This window comes from Saccostrea cucullata, unplaced genomic scaffold (assembly GCF_032062105.1).
Source record: "Saccostrea cucullata isolate Sc308-1 unplaced genomic scaffold, CSIRO_AGI_Scuc_v1 ctg326, whole genome shotgun sequence".
Lineage (NCBI taxonomy): Eukaryota > Metazoa > Mollusca > Bivalvia > Ostreida > Ostreidae > Saccostrea > Saccostrea cuccullata.
Window position 1 is genome coordinate 63,839 of NW_026930161.1, and position 12,765 is coordinate 76,603.

A 12,765-nucleotide genomic window follows, 5' to 3' on the forward strand; every position below is an offset into this window, starting at 1 on the left:
ACGAAAAAAATACAATAAATAAACATTTGAGTTTGTATGCGCTATATTTCGGTCTAATAATGTACATATGTACTCGGGAACTTTTTTACTTGGATTTTTTTTAAACTGATATCAACTATATACTCAAGATTTATATCATGTATATTTTTCACGATTAAAGGGTAAAAACAATGATTGATTTGGCAAATGAAAAGGTAATCGTAAAGTTTATTCAATGTATTTACATTTTATTGTATTTTTCTGGTTCCCATGTGATTGTTCGGAGGTCACACTGTGACTATAGTTAGACTATATACATTGAGGAAGACTCGTAGAAGAAAATATTATGCTACTTAAAAAATCAAATTCGAAATTTTCCGACTTCCAGAAATAAACACTTGCAATAGAATAAAAAATGTATCATAGATTTTTTAATTACTCTTGTAATTATTAAATTGAAAAAAATATTATTGTGCTTTTTGTGGCTTGAATTGAGGCCTATAGGATATTTTAGTAGTGTTGTTAAATAATACATGTATACAGCCGATGGACACTAGTATACGAACTTACAAGTGCATACGATATACAAACAGCAAAAGCACAAGCGGCACCTTTAACTACATTTTTTTCTTTGTTTTCAAAATATTTTATTTATATTGATAGGTATTTATATAGTTTACTAAGTCCAGTGATGGGACTTGAAATAAAAAAAAATATTCTGTGTAAATTAAGCGTCATTAGCATCGAATCAGGAACATTGCGTCTGTAGAACATCTTTATCCGTATGCTAACTTTTGTAAAATTCATAATGATCACAGGTGACAACCAACACTATTCTAATAGTGTAACTAAGATATGTAATGTTGAACTTATATGCGGAGTACAAAAGTGGTTGTTGCATGTGAAAGTGTCTAATTTCAGCAAAGATTACTCATTTTTCAGCATAATTTAACGATTTTGCACGACCATTCGATGTTTAGCGCGTATCAGTGACGTCATAGTTAAAGATTACGTCATTTTTGTACCTGTAGAATTTACTTCGCATCTTCTTTACTTCAATGCATAACATCAAACAATGATACAAAGATGATTAAAATATCGTATTATTTTCGGCGAATTATTGCCAATACCGTATTTTATTCTTTCTTTTGGAAAATCATTAAGTTAACTTTAAAGTAGTCAGTTTGACACAGCGTACTTCCCCAAAGAACAATTGTCTAGTATGGTTTTTGGGGGGCTGTAAAATATTTTATGTTTAATGTACAGTAAAACTTGTTTAGTACGTACACGAATATAGCGAATTCATGGTTATAGCGAAGTTTTTCAGGATCCCCAGAAAAAATTCTTTGTAAAATTTTACGGTTATAACAAACTCTGATATAGCGAACTTACAGATATAGAGAACTGAGTCCTGTAGAAGTTAATGTACTGAAAGCTTTATATCTTTATAACAAATTTTCAGATACATGTATCACAAAATTTGATTAACTGACTTTATTTTCATTAAATATTTGTATATTTATAATTTAATAAAACCTTAGTTATCCAAGGTATGTTTTGTAACAATTGGTTTCCTAGCATATTTTGTAGTATACAGGGCTCGACATTAACTTTTTTTCCTACTTGTCCATTCGGACAAGTGATCAAGATATTTACTTGTCCGAACTTCAACTTCACTTATCCAAAAATTTTTCAATGAATGTCTTGTTATGTCAACTCAGGGACCTATATACTAATTACATAGGTCCCTGGTCAACTTGAAAACAATTAAAAAATTAAAAAATTAAATGTGCTTGGTTTATTAGTGTTGATGAATAAGACAAACACAGTCATATAAAACAAAATTTAATCTAGACTATCTGTCCTGACAACAGCATAAATGTTGGCAAGTGAATCTGTAATATCAATCAAATATATTCCAAACTCGCAAACGTCGTAAGATCCATGCCATGCAATAGTATGGCTACAATTAGTGAACATTGATCCCGATCAAGTGTGAATTTACATAGCGATTGTTATCGGGAATGAAATTCGGGTTTAAGTAATGCTTCCGTTTTTATTCGATAAACTTTACAATAGTTTTTAGCTCACCTGAGCCGAAGGCTCAAGTGAGCTTTTCTGATCACATTTTGTCCGTCGTCCGTCCGTCTGTCCGTCCGTCTGTCTGTCTGTCCGTCTGTAAACTTGTCACATTTTCGACTTCTTCTTAAGAACCACTGGGCCGTGTCAAACTTGATACAAAGCATCCTTGGGTAAAGGGGAATTTAAATTGTTAAAATGAAGGGACATATCCCCTCGCAAGGGGAGATAATCAAGAAAAGACAAAAATAGGGTGGGGTCATTAAAAAATCTTCTTCTCAAGAACCACTGGGCCAGTAAAGCTGAAACTTATATGGAAGCATCCTGGTATAGTGTAGATTCTAAATTGTTCAAATCATGACCCCTGGGGGAAGGGCGGGGCCACAATGGGGAATCAAAGTTTTACATAGAAATATATAGGAAAAATCTTTGAAAATCTTCTTCTCAAGAACCACTAGGCCAGAAAAGCTGAAACTTGTATGGAAGCATCCTGGTATAGTGTAGATTCTAAATTGTTCAAATCATGACCCCCGGGGGAAGGGTGGGGCCACAATGGGGAATCAAAGTTTTACATAGAAATATATAGGAAAAATCTTTGAAAATCTTCTTCCCAAGAACCACTGGGCCAGAAAAGCTGAAACTTATGTGGAAGCATCCTGATATAATGTAAATTCTAAAATGTTCAAATAAAAACCCCCAGGGGATGGGTGGGGCCACAATGGGGAATCAAAGTTTTATATAGAAATATATAGGAAAAATCTTTGAAAATCTTCTTCTCAAGAACCACTGGGCCAGAAAAGCTGAAACTTATATGGAAGCATCCTGGTATAGTGTTGATTCTAAATTGTTCAAATCATGACCCCCGGGGGAAGGGCGGGGCCACAATGGGGAATCAAAGTTTTACATAGAAATATATAGGAAAAATCTTTGAAAATCTTCTTCTCAAGAACCACTGGGCCAGAAAAGCTGAAACTTATGTGGAAGCATCCTGATATAATGTAGATTCTAAATTGTTCAAATCATGACCCCCGGGGGAAGGGCGGGGCCACAATGGGGAATCAAAGTTTTACATAGAAATATATAGGAAAAATCTTTGAAAATCTTCTTCTCAAGAACCACTGGGCCAGAAAAGCTGAAACTTATGTGGAAGCATCCTGATATAATGTAGATTCTAAATTGTTCAAATAATGACCCCCGGGGGATGGGTGGGGCCATAATGGGGAATCAAAGTTTTATATAGAAATATATAGGAAAAATCTTTGAAAATCTTCTTCTCAAGAACCACTGGGCCAGAAAAGCTGAAACTTATGTGGAAGCATCCTGGTATAGTGTAGATTCTAAATTGTTCAAATCATGACCCCCAGGGGAAGGGCGGGGCCACAATGGGGTATCAAAGTTTTACATAGAAATATATAGGAAAAATCTTTGAAAATCTTCTTCTCAAGAACCACTGGGCCAGAAAAGCTGAAACTTATGTGGAAGCATCCTGGTATAATGTAGATTCTAAATTGTTCAAATAATGACCCCCGGGGGAAGGGCGGGGCCACAATGGGGAATCAAAGTTTTATATAGAAATATATAGGAAAATTCTTTGAAAATTTTCTTCTCAAGAACCACTGGGCCAGAAAAAGTGAAGCTTATGTGGAAGCATTCTGGGGTAGTGTAAATTCTAAATTGTAGGAATCATGACCCCCGGGGGAAGGGCGGGGCCATTATAGGGAATCAAAGTTTTACATAGAAATATATAGGAAAAATCTTTGAAAATCTTCTTCTCAGGAACCACTGGGCCAAAAAAGCTGAAACATATGTGCCCATGGAAGGATCATGGGGTAGTGTAGATTTCAAAATGTCTAAATTAAAATCAGTGGGGTAGGGTGGGGATGCATTATGTATAACAAGGGTGAAATCTGGTAAAGAACAGAATGGTCAAAGCTTCTCAGGTGAGCGATGTGGCCCATGGGCCTCTTGTTTTGTTTTGATTATTATTATTTGAAGACTTCTTTACATAGAAAAATCACTTGTCCAATCGGACAAGTGCCCAGCAATATTCACTTGTCCGTAATTTTTTTTCATTGGTACCGGACAAGCGTTAATGTCGAGCCCTGGTATATGTAATACTTGAAGGAAAATGTGCATATTGCAAATTCGCTATACATGTATATAGTTTATTATATGAATTCGTTATACAGATATAACGAACTACGGATATAGCAAATTAAATTCACAGGTTCCCATGACTTCGCTATAACCCAGTTTTTACCGTATTGTATACAATGTAAAGCATTGAAAACTTATAAAAATAAGTTTCCAGACATAATTTACAAATTTTCAATTTTCAACATCCATTTCATTCACCTTTGAGCTAATGAGATGTTTTTGTGGACTTGAAGAATTTTAAAGATGATATTATAATCCAAGTATCTCTACAAAATGGCCAGCATCAATCATGACCCTAATAGAACATCTAAATCATTTATGATAGCCATTACTGTGGATGATAACATATTGCCCAAATGAGACTTTTCTTTCCCCCTGCAAGTTTTTATTAATTTCATAAATAATGGATTTGTAATTAGTACTAACATGAAAGAGCCATACATATCTCATCTATTTCTCTATTTATTATTTGTTCTCGGAGGGCTTTTGTCTGGAGATCTTAAAGTATCATTAAAAAAAATGAATGAATTTTGTCACTGTAAGTATAGATTCTATATACAGTATACTGTACAAGTGGAAATGTTTCTGGTGAATTTAATTTATTTCATAGTTAACAATAAGCAACAAAATTAAATCCCATAAAAGCTTTATATGACTATATGCAAATAGGGTAACTTTCGAAACAACTTAATTTAATGCCCATAAAATATTTTTAGCTCTGCAAGTACCAGAGCTGAAAGCTCAAGTGATCATCCGTTGTCCACTTGTCCATCTGTAAACTTTTCACATTTTCAACTTATTCTCAAGAACCAGCTAACTTTAATCAAAATTGGTACAAAGCACCATTGGGTGAAGGGGACTTTATAAATCATTAAAATGAAGAGCCATAATACCCTTACAAGGGGAGATAAGAAAATTAAAAAAATGGGATGGGGACATTGAAAAATCTCAAAAAACCATTATGGCAGAAAAGCTGAAACTTATGTGAAAGCATTTTGGTGTAGTGTAGATTCTAAATTTTTCAATTCATGGCCCCTAGGGGTAGAGCGGAGCCATGATAGGGAATCCAATTTTTACATTGAAATGTATAAGAAAAATCTTTTAAAATTTTCTTCTCCAGAACCCACTGGGCCAGAAAAGCCAAAGCTTATGTGGAATCATCCTTAAGTAGTGTTAACTCAAAATTGTTCCAAAAATGACCCCAGGCGTAGAGCGGGGCCACAATATATAGGTATTGTTATGGGGAAAATCTGGTGAAGAACAGTGGTACCAAAATTAAACCAGGTGAGTATGATGGCCCATGGGGCTCTTGTTGGTTCACAAATCGATGAAATTTATCTCCAGTCCTATTTGTATATATGCATTTCCATGTTCTGCAGATTTGTGGACCCCTTATTATTAGAATGGAGTCATGATATCAGGTCATAATTTCATGAGGAGGACAAATCTTAAAAATTTTTCATGATAGAACAGCATTATTAAAGTCACTCAGGTTAGAGTTGTGGCCCATGGGTATCTTATTTTATGTAATACATAGGAAATTCTTTGCTATGTTTGGTCTATTTTTATGCATAAATATCATGAATTTATTCAAGTTAAAAAGAAAGATGTGAGTATGGAGAAAATATGAATTGTTTCCATAAAATCACTAATACATGAAGCTATGTATTTGGTCCTTTAGCTTTTGATCTTGTTTTAAAGGATTACTTAAGAATTCAAAGCAGATTTACTAGCTATTTTGCACTTTTCATTTATATTTCACTTTTAGAGATGTGTAGTACATCTAAAGCAAAGGGAATACAGTGTTGTTTCTTGCCAATAGAAACCTATCCTTTGTCATAAATACATGGCCAAGAAAAAAAATTGGGGCAAATTGTCTCCTCATTAAATTTGTTTCTTACTAAAAAATTGGTATTAATGAATTCTAATCACGCCATGTGAGACTGGTAATATCAATAGATATTGACAGACTGAAAGGAAGAAGTCCTGATAATGATGGAATAACAAATAAACCCTCCTTTCCTTTCTCATTGTAATTTCACTTTAAACTATTGATTGGGGAGGGATAAGGCCGGAATTAAAAATATCTTTGTTTCCCCTAACCCGACCCTAAATTCTCAAGTTGGGTCGGTAGGTAGGTAAACAATTTTATTTTCTGACAGCAGCTTTGAAAATACATTCTAAAATTTAATGGAAAATTACATTTAAGGAATGAATTTAATAGCTACCCATTTTATACGGTATAAACTGGGTTGGGGCAGTTTACGCTTTATAAACCGCGAAGCGGTTTGTAAAAAAGCGTAAACTGTTCCAACCCAGTTTATACCGTATAAAATGGGTAGCTATTAATTTCATTGCTTATAATTTAATTTTCATTCATTCGCTATAAGAAAAAAAGATAATTGTTCTAATAAAATGACTTCAATTTGTACAAAATTTGAATGTAACGTCAGGCGGATTGATACGTTTTTGACGCAAGTCATTGTGACGTAGGCAACCCATTTTATACGATATGAAGTAAATTTTTTATCCAATCAAATACAGCGTTACAATCAGAATTAAATTATTTATAAATAAGAAAAGTGCACAAGAAATTGATTTGTGAACAAAATGCTAAGTATCATGCATATGCCGTTTAAAACCAAAATTCATGATTAATTAATTCACAACTGTAATTTAGATGAACTTGTAAAATATCTCACGCCAGAGTACATTTATATAAATCGAATAAAAAAGACAAGATTCTCAAATACGCAAAGACTGGACATCCGAGTATATTTTTTCAAACCTTCAATCATCCTCCAGTGCTTATAGACAGTCAATGTACTTTTTTGAGGGCCATGAGATTTGCGGTGGTTCTAAAGCATTTTGCTTTGGAGTTAAGACGTAAGTGGCTAATTTTAAGTCGCACATTCAAATACCAATGAGGAACGTTGAGAACGGTCCATCAAAAGGGACCATAAAAACTTATGTCCAGTGTCGCAGAAGATGCTGGCTCAAAAAAGATCCCCACTGTTTAATGGCAAAAAGGTGCGTAGTACGTCTAAATTTAGAGCAATGGGGAAATGTTCAAATGTCGTCCCAACAAATCTCGAAGGGATTAAAAGCAAAGAAACAACCAATCTTCAAAGGCCTAATTAAAGAAAAATACACTGGACGTCTCAGGAAGCTGAATTATGATTTCAAAACTACTTGGAAAGAGTATTTAAACAATATTTGAATAAACCAAACCGAATCTACAAATGATAAAAATGCTATATAAAATAATGTCATAGTCACGAAGTTTAACCCGTAAATAAAGACATGAAAAAGTACAACTGAATAATATTTATCAGGATGAGTATGCAGACATATTTACTACTCCTATGATTCCATAATGGCACAGAGTAAACATAGGAACATAGATGAATTATTTATTAGATCAAAACTCAAATTAAATAAAATGCAGTGAAATTGAATGATGTGTTCACTAGGTGGGCCCCTCATCTGCTCATGAGACTGGCCTTTCCATGTATTACGTACCTGAAATTCAACAGACAGATTTGTTTGTTCTTTGTTTACGTCCCTTTCAAATTTTTATTCACTCACATGGAAACGCCAAGACACCTCCGAAACACTCTTAATTAGTCATGGTGAATTTTATCATCAAATTGTTTCAAGACTGAAGAATTCTAGTTAGCTAAAGGCTTAAGACTGAGACATCGCCGTTGTTTTATGAAGAACTACTTCTCTGTAATCACATCTGGGCGCTATTTTGTTTCCATCAAATGCTTGAAAGTCATAGTAGAACAATGTCGGCCGTTCTGATAAAAACTGATTTTGATGAAATCAAAAATTTTATAAAACTTGGTTGACAATAAAAAAAAATTTTGAATCATCTTATTTAAAAAATCTTTTCAGTCGGCGCGATTTAATTGGGTCGGTCGCGTTAGGGGAAACAAAGGTATTTTTTATTTTGGCCTAAATTGAAAGATTCTTACCCAAAGCACTGAAATTGAGTTCATTAGAGGCTGTTGATACATGGCAATTCTTTGCACCTTTCCCCCCCTAATCCCAGAAAGTAATTGCTGGGTCTGTACCATTTGTACAATTTAGCCCTAAAGTAGATTAGAGAAAGGTCTCTTTCCTTCTAATTATGTTCAAGAAATTGATTTTATTGATTGTTTATCAGTTTTCCCTTCATTTATTTCATCTGAGATGTTTTTTTAGGCTATCATGTAGCCATCTTTACTTGTCTTGCCTTTCTTGGTAATTAAGTTTATAACTTCCTTCTATAAACTTGCAAGTATTAGTGCTGGTTTACATTGCACAGTGTTTCTGGTTAATACATGTATATATGCACAGTTTTTCATTGCACAGTATTGCTGGTTAATATCTAAGTGCTGTTTGTCATTGCACCATTCCTGTATTTCCGGAAGTAACTTAAAATGTTTACTAATTTTCTGCAGGAGTCGTATTTTAGTGTTGTTGAGTGTTTCTTAAATGTCTGTATTATAAATTGTAATCAAAAATCAAGTATAAATTAGCACATATATGGTGATTTGGTTTAATTAATCGTCCTTGAAATTGTCAAATTCCATACAAATCATGGCTCCATCTTTGAAAAGAAATGAATTTTCAGACTGAACATATTGAAAGTAAAGGTTCTGTTTCTATATTCCTGACTGGCAGATGCTGGGAGGGGGATTGTTGATTCCAAAAAGAACAAGGTTCACTTATGGCCTTATTTGGCCCTGTGAATTTCTGAAAACCCAAAACTGCATAATTTTAGTTAATGCATTAAATATCATTTAGACCTTTGGTGAATTGCATGTCTATGAAAAATGATGTATGTTTCTGGCCAGTCAATACATAATGAAGTCAAGAAATGCATCAATTTCCTCATATTTTGAAAAAGTCTACAAAAACAGCCAGTTTTTAAAGCTATTTTTCAATATTTGATGTAGAGTGCAACCTCTGATCTAAAATAAATAACTAGAAAATGATTGAACTGTTTCTGAGGATTACAAGACATTTTTTTTTTAGATCAGAGGGTGTGCTCATATTATTTTTCTTTTCTGAAAGTACTCAAATATACATATTAACATCAAAATTCAAGAACATTGCAATTTCTTTGTTCCAAGAGCTGGAGTTTAATGAGAAAAATTTAATAGGAAATGAAAGTACTAGGTCTGTACTTTATTTTGATGTTTAAAATGGAACCTAAAGTGTTAGTCCATAAATTGGTATATCTACAGAGTCGTTTTATGCATAACGTGAACAGTGCTCTTCAATATGTAGTTTTAATAAGTTTAATCATTAATCATCACAATAAAAACTCATTCTTGCCTTGCTAAATCTAGAGTCCAAGAGCTTTTAGAGGAGGGGAGGGTTTTTTGCCCCCTGGACCCTTAAAGGGCTTCTCTCTGGACCCACTGTGTGGGGTCTTCAAAGTAGCCCCAGACCCATGCCTAATCAACTGATCTCAAACTTAGAATCCTGGATCTCCCTGTATTCTGTTTAATTTTTTTGGGTTATTTACCATCTAATTTCATGGTCTAGCTGAGTAGCACAACCTCAAAAACATGGAAAGTTGCTACTCAACTTACTTTCATAAATACGTACACTAAAATAAATAGATCAAAAGAAGAAATGTGTAGTAAAAGTTTAATGACACTTTAAGCCATGAAGGTTACTAAAGAGAATAATTTATTAATAAACAGTTTTCAACAACAGGTCTACAATCACTTATCAGACTTAGGAATTCTACAATACACAATTTAAGGTTATTGAAGATCAATGTCTTGTTTCCCCTTATGATGACCAATGGCAACTTGGCAATGTCTTCTTATGGGTGTAATTCAGTCTCTCCAAAATGTCTAGGAATTTCATTCCACTCTTACCTTAGAACTTTGTCTTGCTGTTGCAGAATTTGTCTTTGGTGGATAGACTTACCCATGCAAACTCTTTGGGGTTTAATTCTGGCTAAAGGGATGGCAGAGTCTGGAAGATGTGTCTTTCTAACATACCACTTGTCAGTTAATCGATATATGGCTTTGAATTGTCTTGTTGAAAAACAGTTTTACTATGCTGCATTATTTAGGGGAAAAAACAAAACAAAAAACTTGCAACTGTAGGAGCTGTTAAATGGATGTACATTTGTAAAACTCCCTTGTTAAAGTGCCAGATTGATTCCACATCTAAAGAATAATACTGCCCACATCTATAGGATTATACTGCCCACAACTATAGGAATATACTGCCCACATCTGTAGGATTATACTGCCCACATCTATAGGAATATACTGCCCACATCTGTAGGAAAATACTGCCCACATCCATAGGATTATACTGCCCACATCTATAGGATTATACTGCCCACATCTGTAGGAATATACTGCCCACATCTACAGGAATATACTGCCCACATCCATAGGATTATACTGCCCACATCTGTAGGATTATACTGCCCACATCTGTAGGAATATACTGCCCACATGTATAGGATTATACTGCCCACATGTATAGGATTATACTGCCCACATCTATAGGATTATACTGCCCACATCCATAGGATTATACTGCCCACATCTATAAGATTAATACTGCCCACATCTATAGGATTATACTTCTCACATCTATAGGCATATTCTGACCACATCTATAGGACTATACTGCCCACATCTGTAGGAATATACTACCCACATGTATAGGATTATACTGCCCACATCTATAAGAATATACTCCCACATCTATAGGATTATATTGCCCACATCTATAGGATAATACTGCCCACATCTATAGGATTATATTGCCCACATCTATAGGATTATACTGCCCACATCTATAGGATTACACTGCCCACATTTATGGGACAATACTGCCCACATCTATAGGACAATACTGCCTACACCTGTAGGATTAAACTGCTCACATCTATTGGATTATACTGTGTACACCTGTAGGATTATGCTGCCCACATCTACAGGATTACTGTGAAATCACAAATTTTCATGGGGGGGTTAATTTTCATGGTTTTCAATGTATGAAGAGGCCCAGAAAATTATGTCCACCACGAAATGCAATTTTTCACATATATTACTACTGAACAATTCATCAGCCACAAAATAAAATTCCCATGAATTGATACATTTTCGTCAACCCGTGAAAATTTGACCCCTCGAAATTTTGTGATTTTACAGTATACCGCCCACATCTATAGGATTATACTGCCCACATCTGTAGAATTATACTGCTTACATCTGCAGGACAGTACTGCCCATATCTATAGAATTATACTACCCACATCTATAAGATTATAGTGCTCACATCTGTAGGATTATACTGCCCACATCTGTAGAATTATACTGCCCACATCCATAGGATTATACTTCTCACATCTATAGTACAATACTGCCCACATCTATAGGATTATACTGCCCACACCTACAGGATAATACTGCCCACATCTATAGGATTATACTGCCCACATCTATAGGATTATACTGCCTACACCTACAGGATAATACTGCCCACATCTATAGGATTATATTGCCCACATCTATAGGATAGTACTGCCCAAATCTATTAGCTAATACTACCCACACCTATAGGAAAATACTACCCACATCATAACATTACATGTAACGCCAGCTCAGTTATCCTTCTGGATCAATTTTCTGAAGAAAAAACCCCAATAAGATGTCTATACTCTTCCAGCAGGTCATGCAATAAAAAATCTTGGTCATGTTGCTAAACCAGATTGTCATGTCAGGATTGCCCTAGGTAAACTCTGTGTGTCTAAGACTTTAGTAGTTGATTTTGAAAGGGTTGCAGATTCCAAACAATGCTATGAACAGATATGATCCTATTGGACTTTTACGAGAAGCACTGACTTTCACGTTTGATGGTTTACTTGACATTTAAACCTGCATTATGCATGGAGGTACAGAAATGATAATAGATAAGTACACCTTTCTAGTGGTCATAGGTAGTGCCCCCTAATGTTGTTAGGGGCACTAACATGTGAAGACCGGGAGTTGAAGGTAGGGTGGTTGTCGTTTTCTTAAAAGACAACTGATTTACACTTTGAAATAACCCGTTATTTTGGTTGAATTAAATGTCGAGCTAAATATTTTATCGTAAAAGAGCTTCTGTACATTGTCCTGGTGTAAAAGTAAGCTGTCAACTGTAGAAGTCAGCGCTACTCGTAAAAGTCCATTACCAGCATTGATTGCAGGTCTAATAATCTGCACATCTCAAGGATAACTGATGCTGTAGGTATAGCTGCTATAAGACCTTGACAGAGATAAAGCCACCCTGCTTTGCTCATGTCTGTTGTGGTCTCCCTCAGATCAGAGCCTGATCTCTTAGGCAATCTTTTTTGAACCATTTGCTAAATGTGCATCAAAATGGTCTTCTACAACTTTGGTACATTGTATCCTTAATTCCAGATTCAGTGTTGTTGTTGTGTAATACATCTTTAATAAGCAGGATTTTTTTCAAAATTCCACTATTAACATATTCAAAATTCAAGAACCCCTGCTTCAGTAGGTTGTAGATTTTGGAGCA

At 34.7% G+C, this 12,765-nt stretch overlaps 1 protein-coding gene across 2 annotated transcripts in view; it reads left to right on the top strand.

Moving 5' to 3' along the window:
• LOC134283101 (rap guanine nucleotide exchange factor 4-like) overlaps positions 1-12,765 on the top strand; it is a 66,386-nt gene that overhangs the window by 11,067 nt on the left and 42,554 nt on the right. The window lies entirely within an intron of this gene.